We start from the raw sequence: 13,090 nt of genomic DNA on the forward strand, positions 1-13,090 counted from the left end.
GGGTATTGAGGAGGGCACCTTTTGGGATGACCACTGGGTGTTGTACAGAAACCAATTTAACAATAAATTTCATATTAAAAAATTAATTAATTAAAAAATACTACATTAACTAAATAAAATGATTGCTTTGCACTCTAAAGACATTTTGCAATATTTGTTCTTCCAATCCATGAGCATGGAATATTTTTCCATTTCTTCATGTCCTCTTCAATTCTTTTAACAGTGTTTTATAATTTTCAGAGTACAGATATTTTACCTCTTTGATGAGGTTTATTCTTAGGTATCTTAGGGGTTTTGATGCAATTGCAAATGGGATCAATTCCTTGATTTCTCTATCTGCTTTTTCATTACTGGTGTATAGAAACATAACAGATTTCATTATTATTTTTTTTAATCCTGCAACCCTAGTGAATTCGTTCATCAGTTCTAGAAATTTTTTGGTGCAGTCCTTTAGGTTTTCTGTATAGTATATCATGTCATTTACAAATAGTGACAGTTTGACTTCTTCCTTCCTAATGTGTACGCATTTTTTTCTTTTTGTTGTGATTTCTGTAGCTAGGCCTTTCAGTAATATGTTGACTTAAAGTAGGAAGAGTTGACATCCCTGTCATATTCCTGACCGTAGGAGAAAAACTCTCAGCTTATCCCTGTTGAGAATGGAATCAGCTGTGTGTTTTCATGCATGGCCTTTATTATATTGAGGTATAGTCCCTCTAGCCACTCTTTTTTTGAGGGTTTTCATCACAAATGGATGCTGTACTTTCTCAAATGATTTTTCTGCATCTATTGAAAGAATCATATGGTTCATATACTTTCTTTTATTATTTTTATACTTTCTTTTATTAATATTGTGCATCATTTTGATTGATTTGCAAATATGGAACCAATCTTTCAGCCCAGGAATAAATCCCACTTGATCCTGGTGAGTGAGTCTTTTAATGTACTGTGGAATTCATTTGATAGTATTTACTTGAGAATTATTGCATACATATTTATCAGGGGTATTTACCTGTGACGCATTTTTATTGGGGTCTTTAACTGGTTTTGGTATGAGGGTAATACTGAGCTCGTAGTATGAATTGTAAATTTTTCCTTTCTTTTGTTTTTTTCTGGAATACTTTGAGGCAAATATTTACAAACTCTTTTTTAAATGTTTGGTATAATTACTGTGAAGCCATTTGTACCTGGACTTTTGTGTTGGGAGACATTTGATTACTGCTTCAATTCCTTTGCTAGTTATTTGTGTGTTCACTTTTTCGATTTCTTCCTCTTTCAGTTTTGGTAGTTTATATGATCTAGGAATTTATCTATTCCTTCCAGATTGTCCAACCTGTTGCATATAATTTTTCATAATATTATCTTATAATTGCTTGTATTTCTGTGGTGTTGGTTGTTATTTCTACTCCCATTTCTCATTTTATTTGGGTCTTTTTGTCCCTTTTGATAAATGGCTAGGGGTTTATAATTTTTATTATTTGTTTTTAGAAAAACCAACACCTATTTTCCTTGATTTGTTCTATTGTTTCTTTGTTTTTAGATTATATATCATTTTAAGATTTTGTTCATGTTTTTATTTATTTTTGAGAAAGACAGAGACAAAGCATGAGCAGGGGAGGGGCAGAGAGAGAGGGAGACACAGAATCTAAAGAAAGCTACAGGCTTTCAGCTGTCAGCACAGAGCCTGACGCGGGGTTCAAACACACAGACTTGCTTGAACTCACAGACTGTGAGATCATGACCTTAGCTGAAGTCAGATGCTTAACCTATTGAGCCACCCAGGCGCCCCTAGTTTATATATCATTTATTTCTGCTCTAATCTTTGGTTATTTCCCTTCTTTGCTCACTTTAATCTTCATTTGTTGTTCTTTTTCTAGTTTCTTTAGTTGTAAGGTTATATTGTTTATTTGAGAATTTTCTTGATCCCTGTGGTAGGTCTGTATTAGTATATACTTCCTTTTATGACCGCTTTTAGCTGCATCCCAAATATTTTTGACTGCCATGTTTTCATTTTCATTTTTTTCTATGTATTTTTTTATTTCTTTAATTTCCTGGTTGACCCATTCATCCTTTATAGCATGTGGTTTAACCTCCATGTATTTCTCATCCTTCTAAATTTTTTCTTGTGGTTGACTTAAAGTTTCATAGAATTATGGTCAGAAAATATGCATGATATGGTCCCAATATTTTATATTTGTTGAGGCCTGGTTTGTGACATAATATATGATCCATTCTGGAGAATACCATATTTGCCTTTGAAAAGAATGTGTATTCTTTTGCTTTAGGATGGGATGTACTGGATATATATCTCTTATGTACATCTGGTCCCGAGTGTCATTCAAAACCACTGTTTCCTTTTTCATTTTCTGCTTAAATGATGTGTCCATTGATGAAAGTGGGATGTTAAAGTCCCCTACTATTATTGTGTTTTATCAGTTATCTAGTTTATGTTTGTTGTTAATTGTTGTATATATTTTGGCCTTCCCAAGTTGGATGGGTAAATATTTACAATTGTTAGATCTTCTTCTTGGACTGCCCCTTTTATTATCATACACTGCCATTCTTTGTCTCTTGCTACGGTCCCTGTATTAAAGTCTGTTATTTTTCTGATATAAATATTGCTACTCTGGCTTTCTTTGAAGTCCTTATCCATGTTAAGTGTTTCTCCATCCCCTCCCTTTCAATCTGCAGGTGTATTTAAATCTAAAATGAGTTTCTTGTAGGTAGCATATAGATGGGTCTTGTTTTTTGTTGTTCTTGTTGTTAATTTGTTTGTTTAAAATTTTTTTAATTTTTATGTATATTTTTGAGAGAGACAGAGTGTGAGGGGAGGATGGGCTGAGAGAAAGGGAGACACAGACTCTCAAACAGGCTCCAAGCTCTGAGCTGTTAAGCACAGAGCCCCATGCAGTGCTTGAACTCGGGAACAGTGAGATCATGACCCAGGCTGAAGTCATATACTTAACTGTCTGAGCCACCCAGGTGCTCCTGTTTGTTTTTTTTTTTTATCCATTCTGACACCCTACGACTTCTGGATGGAGCTTTAAGTCCATTTACATTCAGAGTAAGTATTGACAGTTATGTATTTAGTGCCAGTTTATTACCTTTTTGTCATTTTTTTTTCTGGAAATTTTCTATGTCCCTTTGCTGTCTTTGTCTCTTTGTATCTTTCTACTCAAAGAGTCCAGTTTAATAGTTGTTACAAGACTGGTTTAGTGTACATGAATTCCTTAATTTTTGTTTGTCTGGGAAACACTGTATCTCTCCTATTATTAATGATAGCTTTGCTGCATAAAGTATTCTTGGTTGCAGATTTTTCCTATTCAGCACTTTGAATATATCATGCCACTTTCTTTCGGGCTTGGCACATTTCTGTTGATATCACTGCAGCCAGCCTTATTGGTTTTCTCTTGTAAGTTAGGGACTTCTTTTGTTTTGCTGTTTTTAACATTTTAGCTTTATCACTGCATTTTACAAATTTAAATATATTATGTATTAGAGTTGGTATGCTTTTGTTGGTTTTGTGGGGAATTCTCTGTGCCTCCTGGATTTAGATGTCTGTTTCCTTCCCCCAATAGGGAAGTTTTCAACTATTGTCTCCTGAAATACATTTTCTGATCACCTTTATCTATCTTCTTCTCTTGGGACTTCTATAATATGAATATGAATAATATTACATTTGATGGTGTCACTGATTTCCCTAAGCCCAGTCTTGTGTTGCATAACTCTTCTATCTCTCATTTGTTTAGCTTAATTATATTCCATCATTTTGTTTTCTATACCATTTATTCCTCTGCTCCTTCCAACCATGTGTACATTGCATCAAGCCTGTTTCCAATTTCAGTTATTGCATTTTTCATTTCTGACTGATTCTTTTTTTAACTCTCTTATCTCTGTGGTAAGAGAATCCTGAAGTCTTCCATTCTTTTATTAACACCAGCAAGTATCTTTATGATTCTTTCTTTAAATTATCCATCAGACATATTATATCTGTTTAAATTAGATCTCTGACTGTGACCTTATCTTGTTGTTTCATGTAGGATGAATTCCTCCATTTTGTCATTTTGTCTATGTCTCTGCTTTTTTATTTTCTGTGTTTTTTTTAGAATAGCCTGTTATATTTCCTGTTACTAATAATATTGGCTTTATGAAGAAGTGGTCATATAGTGTCCAGGGCCTGGCACATCAGGGAGTGTATTTTATGTGCTGCAAGCACTCTGCTGTTGTGTTTTGGCTGCTCTATCCTCCGGGCCAGTTGTTTCCAGAGGCTCTTCTTGCCTTCAGTGGTCAGTGTTTTGTTCTTGCCCAGAATGTGGCAAAATTTAACTAGGTGTGCTCTGGTTTGCATGTTAAAGTAGAACTTAAACTACTTCCCCTTGAATGGAAGCCCTACAGAATTCTATGGTTGGAAAACATGGTGTGGGCAAGTGTTTTTGCTTATCTTCTTGGGAAGGATATTGCCACACTGGGACTGAGGCAAGCTAGACTGAGAATGGCAGTACCACCAAAGCACAAGGGTGTGGGACTTGGTGTAAGCAGGTTAAGCAGCCAGTGGATGTGTTGTACTGCTTACCACAGATAGTTTGGTGTTTATGCTGAGGGGTGGGGGAGGAAATTGCACCAGCCAGCTCCTTTAGCCCTGGAGAGGAGATTTCATTAACACTGCATCTCAGAGAAGCACTCTGAGAAGTGTAAATAATTTCCCACCTGTGTGTCCCAGTCATTTTTCATATTGCTGTTTCCACACTGTCTGTTTCTGGGTTGATTGCCTCTTCTCTTCTCTTCTCTTCTCTTCTCTTCTCTTCTCTTCTCTTCTCTTCTCTTCTCTTCAGGAACAGCACAGTGGCCTCTAGGCTCTATCCCAACCACACCCACTGACATTTAAAACTCCAAAATTTTTTTTTAATTTATTTAAATTGAATTTAGTTAACATACAGTGTTATTTTTGTTTTCCAGAGTAGAAGTCAGTGATTCATCACTTACATATAATACCTATTGCTCATCCCATCAAGTGTCCTCCTTAATGCCCATCACCCATTTAGCCCACCCACCCACTTTTCCTCCAGCAACCCTCAGTTTGTTAAAAGTCTTTTATGCTTTGCCTCACTCTCTGTTTTTACCTTATTTTTCTTTCCCTTCCCCTATGTGCATCTGTTTTGTTTCTTAAATTCCTCATATGAGTGAAATCACATGATATTTGTCCTTCTCTGCTTGGCCATTTTGCTTAGCATAATACACTCTAGTTCCATTCACGTTGTTGCAAATGGCAAGATTTCATTCTTTTTTATTGCTGAATAGTATCCCATTGTGTGTGTGTGTGTGTGTATCACATCTTCTTTATCCATTCACCAGTTGATGGACATTTGGGTTCTTTCCACAGCTTGGCTATTGTTGATAATGTTGCTATCAACATTGGGGTGCATGTGGCCCTTTGAACCAACATTTTTGTATCCTGTGGATAAATAGCTCATAGTGCAATTTATTGGTTGTAGGGTAATTCAATTTTAATTTTTTGAGGAAATTCCATACTGTTTTCCAGAGTGGCTGCAATAGTTTGTGTTCCCACCAGCATTGCGTTCCCCTTTCTCCACATTCTCACCCAAATCTGTTGTTTCCTGAGTTGTTATTTTTAGCCATTCTGACAGGTGTGAGGTGGTATCTCATTATGGTTTTGATTTGCATTTCCTTGATGATGACTGATGTTGAGCATTGTTGTGACCGGGCACGACAAACACCGAGGTCAGGGTCCTGAGGGTAAGGGAATGCAAGAAAAAAAGAGAGAAGAGAAAGCTTGGGAACAGGAGGGTCCCCTGGGCAGATGGCCCAAGTGACGGCTTTATTGTTGCTGTACACAATCTTTTATAATATAAGACTCTTATGGATCAGGTCATTCTAAGAATAATCAGGTTTCACATAATTGCTGCCAACCAAAACATTTAGTTCTGTGTTTCTTGTGCATTTTCTAGACAGGTCACAACAAGACCTTGTTGATAAGATTGCTAGCAAAACACAATTCCCATGTTTGTTTCTATCTGACTCGGGGTAGAAAAAGGGAGGTAGCATTACTGCCAACACCTGCAGACCACAGGCTTCAGGAATTAACTTTCTCAGCCTTGACAAGGCTTTTGTATGCCCTTGAAAGTGGGGGAATGGGAGGGGGAACCACCAGGTTGGCTAAGTCAACAGGGAACGTTTCTCAACCCAGTCTCAGCCTGGCGCCAGGGCCCAGCCTCCCACATGAATGGGAGGAAGAACCACTGGGTTGGCTGAGTCAACAGGGAGCATTGCTCGACCCGGTCTCAGCCTGGCACCAGGGCCTGGCCCCCCACAGAGCATATTTTCATGTGTCTGTTAGTCATCTGAGTGTCCTCTTTGGAAAAGTGTCTGATCATGTATTTTGCCCATTTCTTCACTGGATTATTTGTTTTTTGGGTGTCGATTTTGATAAGTTCTTTAGATATTGGATACTAACCCTTTATCGTATATGTCATCTGCAAATTTCTTCTCCTATTCTATCAGTTGCCTTGTAGTTTTGTTGATTGTTTCCTTCACTGTGTAGAAGCATTCTATGTTGATGAGGTCCCAATAGTTCTTTTTTGTTTTTATTTCCCTTGCCTCTGGAGACATGTTCTAATTAGAAGTTGCTGCACCCGAGGTCAAAGAGGTTGAAGCCTGGTTTCTTCTTGAAATTTTGATGGTTTCCTGTATTACCTTTAGGTCTTTCATCCATTTTGAATTTATTTTTGTGTATGCTGTGAGAAAGTGGTCCAGTTTCATTCTTCTGCATGTCCCTGTCCAGTTTTCCCAGCACAATTTGCTGAAGAGAATATATTTTACCATTAGATACTCTTTCCTGCCTTGTTGAAGATTAGTTGGTCATAGATTTGTGGGTCCATTTCTGGGTTCTCTACTCTATTCCATTCACCTACGTGTCTGTTTTTGTGTCAACACCATACTGTCTTGATAATTACAACTTTGCAACATAGCTTGAAGTCTGGAATTTTGATGCCTTCAGTGCTGGTTTTGTTTTTCAAGATTACTTTGGCTATTTGGGGTCTTTTCTGGTTACATATAACTTTTGTTATTGTTTTTTCTAGTTCTGTGAAGAATGCTGATGTAATTTGATAGGTATTGCATTGAATGTGTAGATTGCTTTGGATAATATAGACATTTTAACAATATTTGGTCTTCCAATCCATGAGCATGGAATGTTTATTCTGTTTCTTTATTTCTTCCTCAATTTCTTTCATAAGCTTTCTATAGTTTTCAGAGCACAGATCATTTTCCTCTTTGTTAGGTTTAAGAATATGGTGTGGGTAGAAGTCTGTGCTGGTCTTTTGCCATACTGGGACTGAGGCAAGCTTGACCTAGAAAGGAAGTCCCATCAGGGATCAAAGGTTTGGGTCTTGGTATAAGCAAGTTAGGCAGCCAGTGTGGGGTTTCCACAGGTAAGTCTATGTTTTTTGATGGGGGGGGGCTCTGAAGGAGGTGGAGCTGAATGGATCCTCTGTCCCTGGAGATGGATCTCTCTGAACTGTGCCTCTCAAGGATATGCTCTAAGAAGAGGGAATAATTTTCCCACTGTTTCCCAAGCATTCTTCACTTCACTATTTCCAGTCTTTTGGCCCCCAGATTGTTTGCTTGCCCTTTTTCAAGGAGTAGAGCAGTGCCCTCAAGGCTCTATCCTAGCCAAGTCCACTGATGTGAAAACTTCAGTCTTTAAGCCACTTTGGGTGCAAGAACTCAAGAATTCCTGACTCTTGTTTTCCCAGCCAATGGCTTTGGGGAAATATTCTCCTTCTGCATTCCCCTGTGTGCTACTTTCTTTCTCACCTTTCTCTCCCAAACTACATCTGCCCACTTCCTACCTTTTGGATATGGTGTCTTCTCTCCTTGTAGTTGTGGAGTATGTTATGTGAATCTTCAGGTTGATTTCTTGAGCATTTGGAATGACTTGATAGTGATACAGTTGTGTTTGAAGGACAAGACAAGCCTAGGGTCCTCCTACTCCACCAACATCTTAGCTCTCTAACCTGAATATAGTATGCCTTTAAGAAATCCTATTTGGTCTTCTCTGAACTTTTTGGATATGTGGTTTGGTGCCTGCCATTAATTTTGGAACATTCTTGGTCAAAACCTCAAATATTTTTCTTTCATCTTCTTCTGTTAGTCTAATTACATTTGTTATATCTTTGATACTTCCCACAGTTCTTGAATGTTATATTATTTTCTTAAAGTTTGTTTTTTATTCTTTTTGTGTTTTGAGAAGATTTTATTAACTTGTCTTCAAGTTCACTGATTCTTTCTTCAGCTGGCAAAATTGTACTAATGAGCCCATCAAATGCATTCTTCATTTCTGTTATTGTTTCTGATTTCTAGCATTTTTTTTATTCTTAGAGATTCTTTGTCAGTGTATAGATTACCAATTTGCTGCTGAATTTTGTCAACTTATTCTATTAGAGTCATTACCTTATTAACTATGATAATTTTATATTTATTATATAAAATTTCCAAAATCTGTCCTCTATGAATCTGGCTCTAAAACCGATTTTTTTCTTCAAGCTTTGTCTTTTCTTACCATGCCTTGTAATTTTGTGTTGAAAGTTGGACATGTTGTATCACATAATAGAATCTGAGTTAAATAAGCTTTAATATAAAGATTTTTGATATCTGGCTAGAAGTTGGACTGCATTTGATATTTACATTAGCTGCTTGTGCTGGAGGTTTTAATTCTTCTTGTGTTTTATTTATGTATCCTCTCTTAAGTTTAGGATTCTCTAATTAGTCTTTCTCAGAATATGTGTCTTACAGGTCTTTTTCAATAATCTACTGTTATGATAGTAGAGTCCTGTTGATTCCATGGTAATAATGTGGAGAAAGGAAATGTTCCACATTTGATTAAATATCTGTCTTTTAATAGGCTTCAGCCTTAGGGATGTGATGTTCATGAATGTTTTTCCAGTAGTATTGTGTTTTATCCACTTCCTACTGTCTTCCTTGACTGCAGCATTCCCAATCTATTTCTCTGAAGGCCTAAGCTATACACCATATTTTTTCCCCTTTAAATGAGACAGGAAGACTGGAGGCAGTTGCTGTGGGAAGGAAGTCTTCTACCCTTGTAATATGGCTTCAAAAATGTTCTTGGAAGAAGATAGTAGGCATATTTTACCAGGTTTCTCTTCTTCCTATGGCAGAGCCTAAGAGGATATTTCTAGGATTTTTACTGTAAGAATCTAGTACAGTTTCTACAGGTAAAATTCATGAAATTGTGAGGCAACCTCCACACCTGTAACTCTCTATGTGATTCTCACTCTCCTTTTAGTCAACAGTCAAGATATAACATTTCATCAAAAAATACCATTTATGTGTTCATACCACTTTATGGCCCCCAAATTTTTAATGAATTTGTACAAATCTCAGTTTCTATATTCCTCTGAGTATGCCCAAATCTCCATATATTGGAGTGGTGACTTGTCCTGGAAACTCAGTTCTCTGATTGGTTCATGAAAAGTGTTTGCTTTTCAGGTTATCTTTTTGTTTTGTTTTGTTTTAACCATGAAAATGTCCATTTCCAACCTTTTTGTATGATGGAACTGATACTTGAAGTCCCTCCTTGTCTCTTTTTGTCTTCTCTCAGATTTCATAATAGTGAAATATTCAATGTCAGGCAGATCTGTGTCCAATACCCATCTGTGCAAATTTCTAATAATCTTGAGTAACATGTTAAACTATTTAAGCCTCAGCCAAGTACGTACCAATGTATACTTTTTTTTAACTAGGTGGCAGGCATTGAATCATAAACCTGTAGGAATCAAAATACTCAGGAGATATGTCTGTATAACTCTTCAGAGTGAACTGCTCTTTTTCCTTCATATACTCTTCTGAGAAGTAAGTTTGGGACAAAATTTCTTTCTGTAGTTATATGCATTTCTAAAAATTACTGTCAAATTTAACAGGTAATTTATAAATGGAATAAACATTACCATCTTTCAATGAAAATAAACAATTAATTTGAAAGAAAAACACAAGGTTCACTGAGACTAACTGATGAGTTAGGTGTATAAAAAAGGAGCTACTTGGAAGTAATTGTGTATTGTATACTAAGACAGATTTGATTGCTTTCCCAAAGTTCAGACTTTATCTAATATGTAAAATTGGATATATGTTTATCTATTTTAAAATAATACATTTGCTTGTATCATACTTTGATCTCTCTGTTTCCACTCTGAATCTTTGATAGCAAGAAATAATTTGATAAGGTGAATTTGGTTTTATGTAAATAAATCACTAGGCTAATTTTGCATATTTACCTGTACCCATGAACATCAATGTATGCATATATTAAGTTCCACCATCTTAAAATTGAAAGCATTTAGAGATTAAAATATGTATTTATTTTATTATGTCTTTTCTCACTATAACGCAGTAAGGCTGACAGATCATAACTTATAGTACCATTTTGCAGATAAGAATATTTAAGTTCAGATATTAAACAATCTGCCATGTTCATTCAGGTATTATTATTTAGGCATACAGACTTTGAGGAAAGAAAAATCCAACGTGCTCTATGCACCTATATTCTGCTTCATCTGTATGTCTGTAATAGTGTGCATGCTTAAAGAACATCCTATTTTCTTGATAACAATAAGTAGTCGTGTTGTTTTACAATTTAGTAGCTCAACATTCTAATAACATAACAATACTTTTTTTAAGCTTATTTATTTTGAGAAAGAGTGATGGTGAGATTGAAAAGGGCAAAGAGAAAGAGGGAGACAGAGAATCCCAAACAGACTACATGCTGTGAGCACAGAGACTGACACCAGGCTTGAACTCATAAACCATAAGATCATGATGTGAGCCAAAACCAAGAGTCTGATGCTTAACCAACTGAGCCCTTCAGGTTCCCCTTATACCAATACTTTTAAAATCTCTATTTACTTTCTAAGGTGCTTATACATCCATCAAATTACTTAATTCATAAAATTTATATATATAAATTATTATATATATCAATGCTGGTTATATTTCAGAAATTCTTCTGTTTGATGTATCAATTAGAAGAAAGGGAATTTCTGAACAAGAATGTAGATTTTTTTTGATAAGTTTGATGAAAAGATATGATTGAAACAGTTCTGTATCAGTTGTACAATTCTGTGTTAGTCTTGATTATAAATTTAAATAAATATCAGTTCTCAAATTCTATATTTTATCTGGTTACCTTTGGCTATCAAAATACATTGAAGCAAGATCTTATATTCTCAGAGGCTGCATCCACAAAGTATCAAAACCAATCACCAATTCACTGGAATAGGTGTAAGCCAGGATATCATGTGGAGTTAAAAATTATCTGATTGACATAACCAGCTGTTTAAAATTAAATTTTTGCAGTACAATTTCTGATCTTTATCACACATAAACTAGGTTTAAAAGTGCTTATTCTGGAGGTGCCTGGGTGCTTCAGTTAGTTCAGATCTGACTTAGGCTTGAGTTATAATCTCGTGGTTCATGAGTTTGAGCTCTACATTGGGCTGCTGTTAGTGCGGCCCTTGCTTCAGATCCTTTGTCTTCCTCTCTCTCTGCCCCTCCTCGGTTCATGCTCTCTCCCTCTTAAAAATAAATAAACATTTCAGAAAAGGTGTTTATTCTGTATACATTTTTGCAAGTTGCACCACAATTATTGAAGAAAAAGTTGGAACATTAATTATGAAGTTGGAATTTTTCTTCATCACACTCAATTATCTTTAAAGAAAAATTTTGTTGGGGCGCCTGGATGGCGCAGTCGGTTGAGCGTCCGACTTCAGCCAGGTCACGATCTCGCGGTCCGTGAGTTCAAGCCCCGCGTCAGGCTCTGGGCTGATGGCTCGGAGCCTGGAGCCTGTTTCCGATTCTGTGTCTCCCTCTCTCTCTGCCCCTTCCCCGTTCATGCTCTGTCTCTCTCTGTCCCCAAAATAAATAAACGTTGAAAAAAAAATATTTTAAAAAAAAAGAAAAATTTTGTTTTTGCAAACACTAATTCATTGACTGTCCATTGTGTAATAATTAAGAAAGGTACTGAATTCTTTAAATGATTTGAAAAATTGCAACAGAATCCATAATATACTATTATCATTTTATTTTATAAGGCGCCACATTTTTTAATGCTCTGAAAAATGAAATTCATTTTCTGTTAAATTCTTGTGTATCTTGAAATGTGACTTCAACAAGAGCTTGGTTAGTTAGAACTAAATTTCAAAAACTTTGTCTTGCTTCTTTTTGATATGGATTTTTGACAATAAGTGATGAGTGTAGGATTAAAAATAGAATAAGTATTTAAAGATTCTACAAGAATGTAGTTAAAGTCCAAATGAGCAATAAGCAATTTAACTTACTTAGTCAATGTTGTGGGTCAAGCGCTATTAGAAAAGCACCTAGGGAACATAAACAGACACACAAAGTGTGTGTATGTGTTTGTGTGTAACAAATATGTCAAATTTAAACTTACATGATGATAAAATGATTTATGCTGGGATATAAGGAGATTAGAAGGATAAATAGCCTGTGAAAAACTAAGTGAAATCATGAAAGAAAGATGTATAATCTAGGTTTTAGCTATTTTATTGAGTTACTGTGTTTTGTTTTACTTTGTTTTCTCTTGCCAAAGCATACATGTTAAAATATGAAGAATATGTTACTCCAGCAGATAAATATAATTCATCACTACAATCCATCAACAATCTTTTTGACCATTCACCAATTTGGCTATATATTCTTACTCCACCAATCAATGGGTTGCCTGATGGTTGCAAAACAAATTGATCACTTATTTCAGGGGCTATTTATAAGCAATTTATAATTAGCCTATTGTAGTTATTTTCTACCATGTATGTCAAATGGATATTTGATATTATAATGTCTACTCTAGTCACTGAATAAGTGAGAAAATATAACAGTATCTATTTAACATGTAGTTTTCTATTTTGAATTATAAAAATAATCTATTTTAAAATGTAAAAATTATTTATTTAACTTTTTAATATTTTTTTTGAGAGACAGAGAGAGCACCAGTAGGGGAGGGGCAGAGAGAGAGCGAGAGCGAGAGTGAGCGAGAGAGAGA

Source organism: Herpailurus yagouaroundi, unplaced genomic scaffold, assembly GCF_014898765.1.
Source record: "Herpailurus yagouaroundi ecotype Mexico unplaced genomic scaffold, PumYag 67623, whole genome shotgun sequence".
Classification (NCBI taxonomy): Eukaryota; Metazoa; Chordata; class Mammalia; order Carnivora; family Felidae; genus Herpailurus; species Herpailurus yagouaroundi.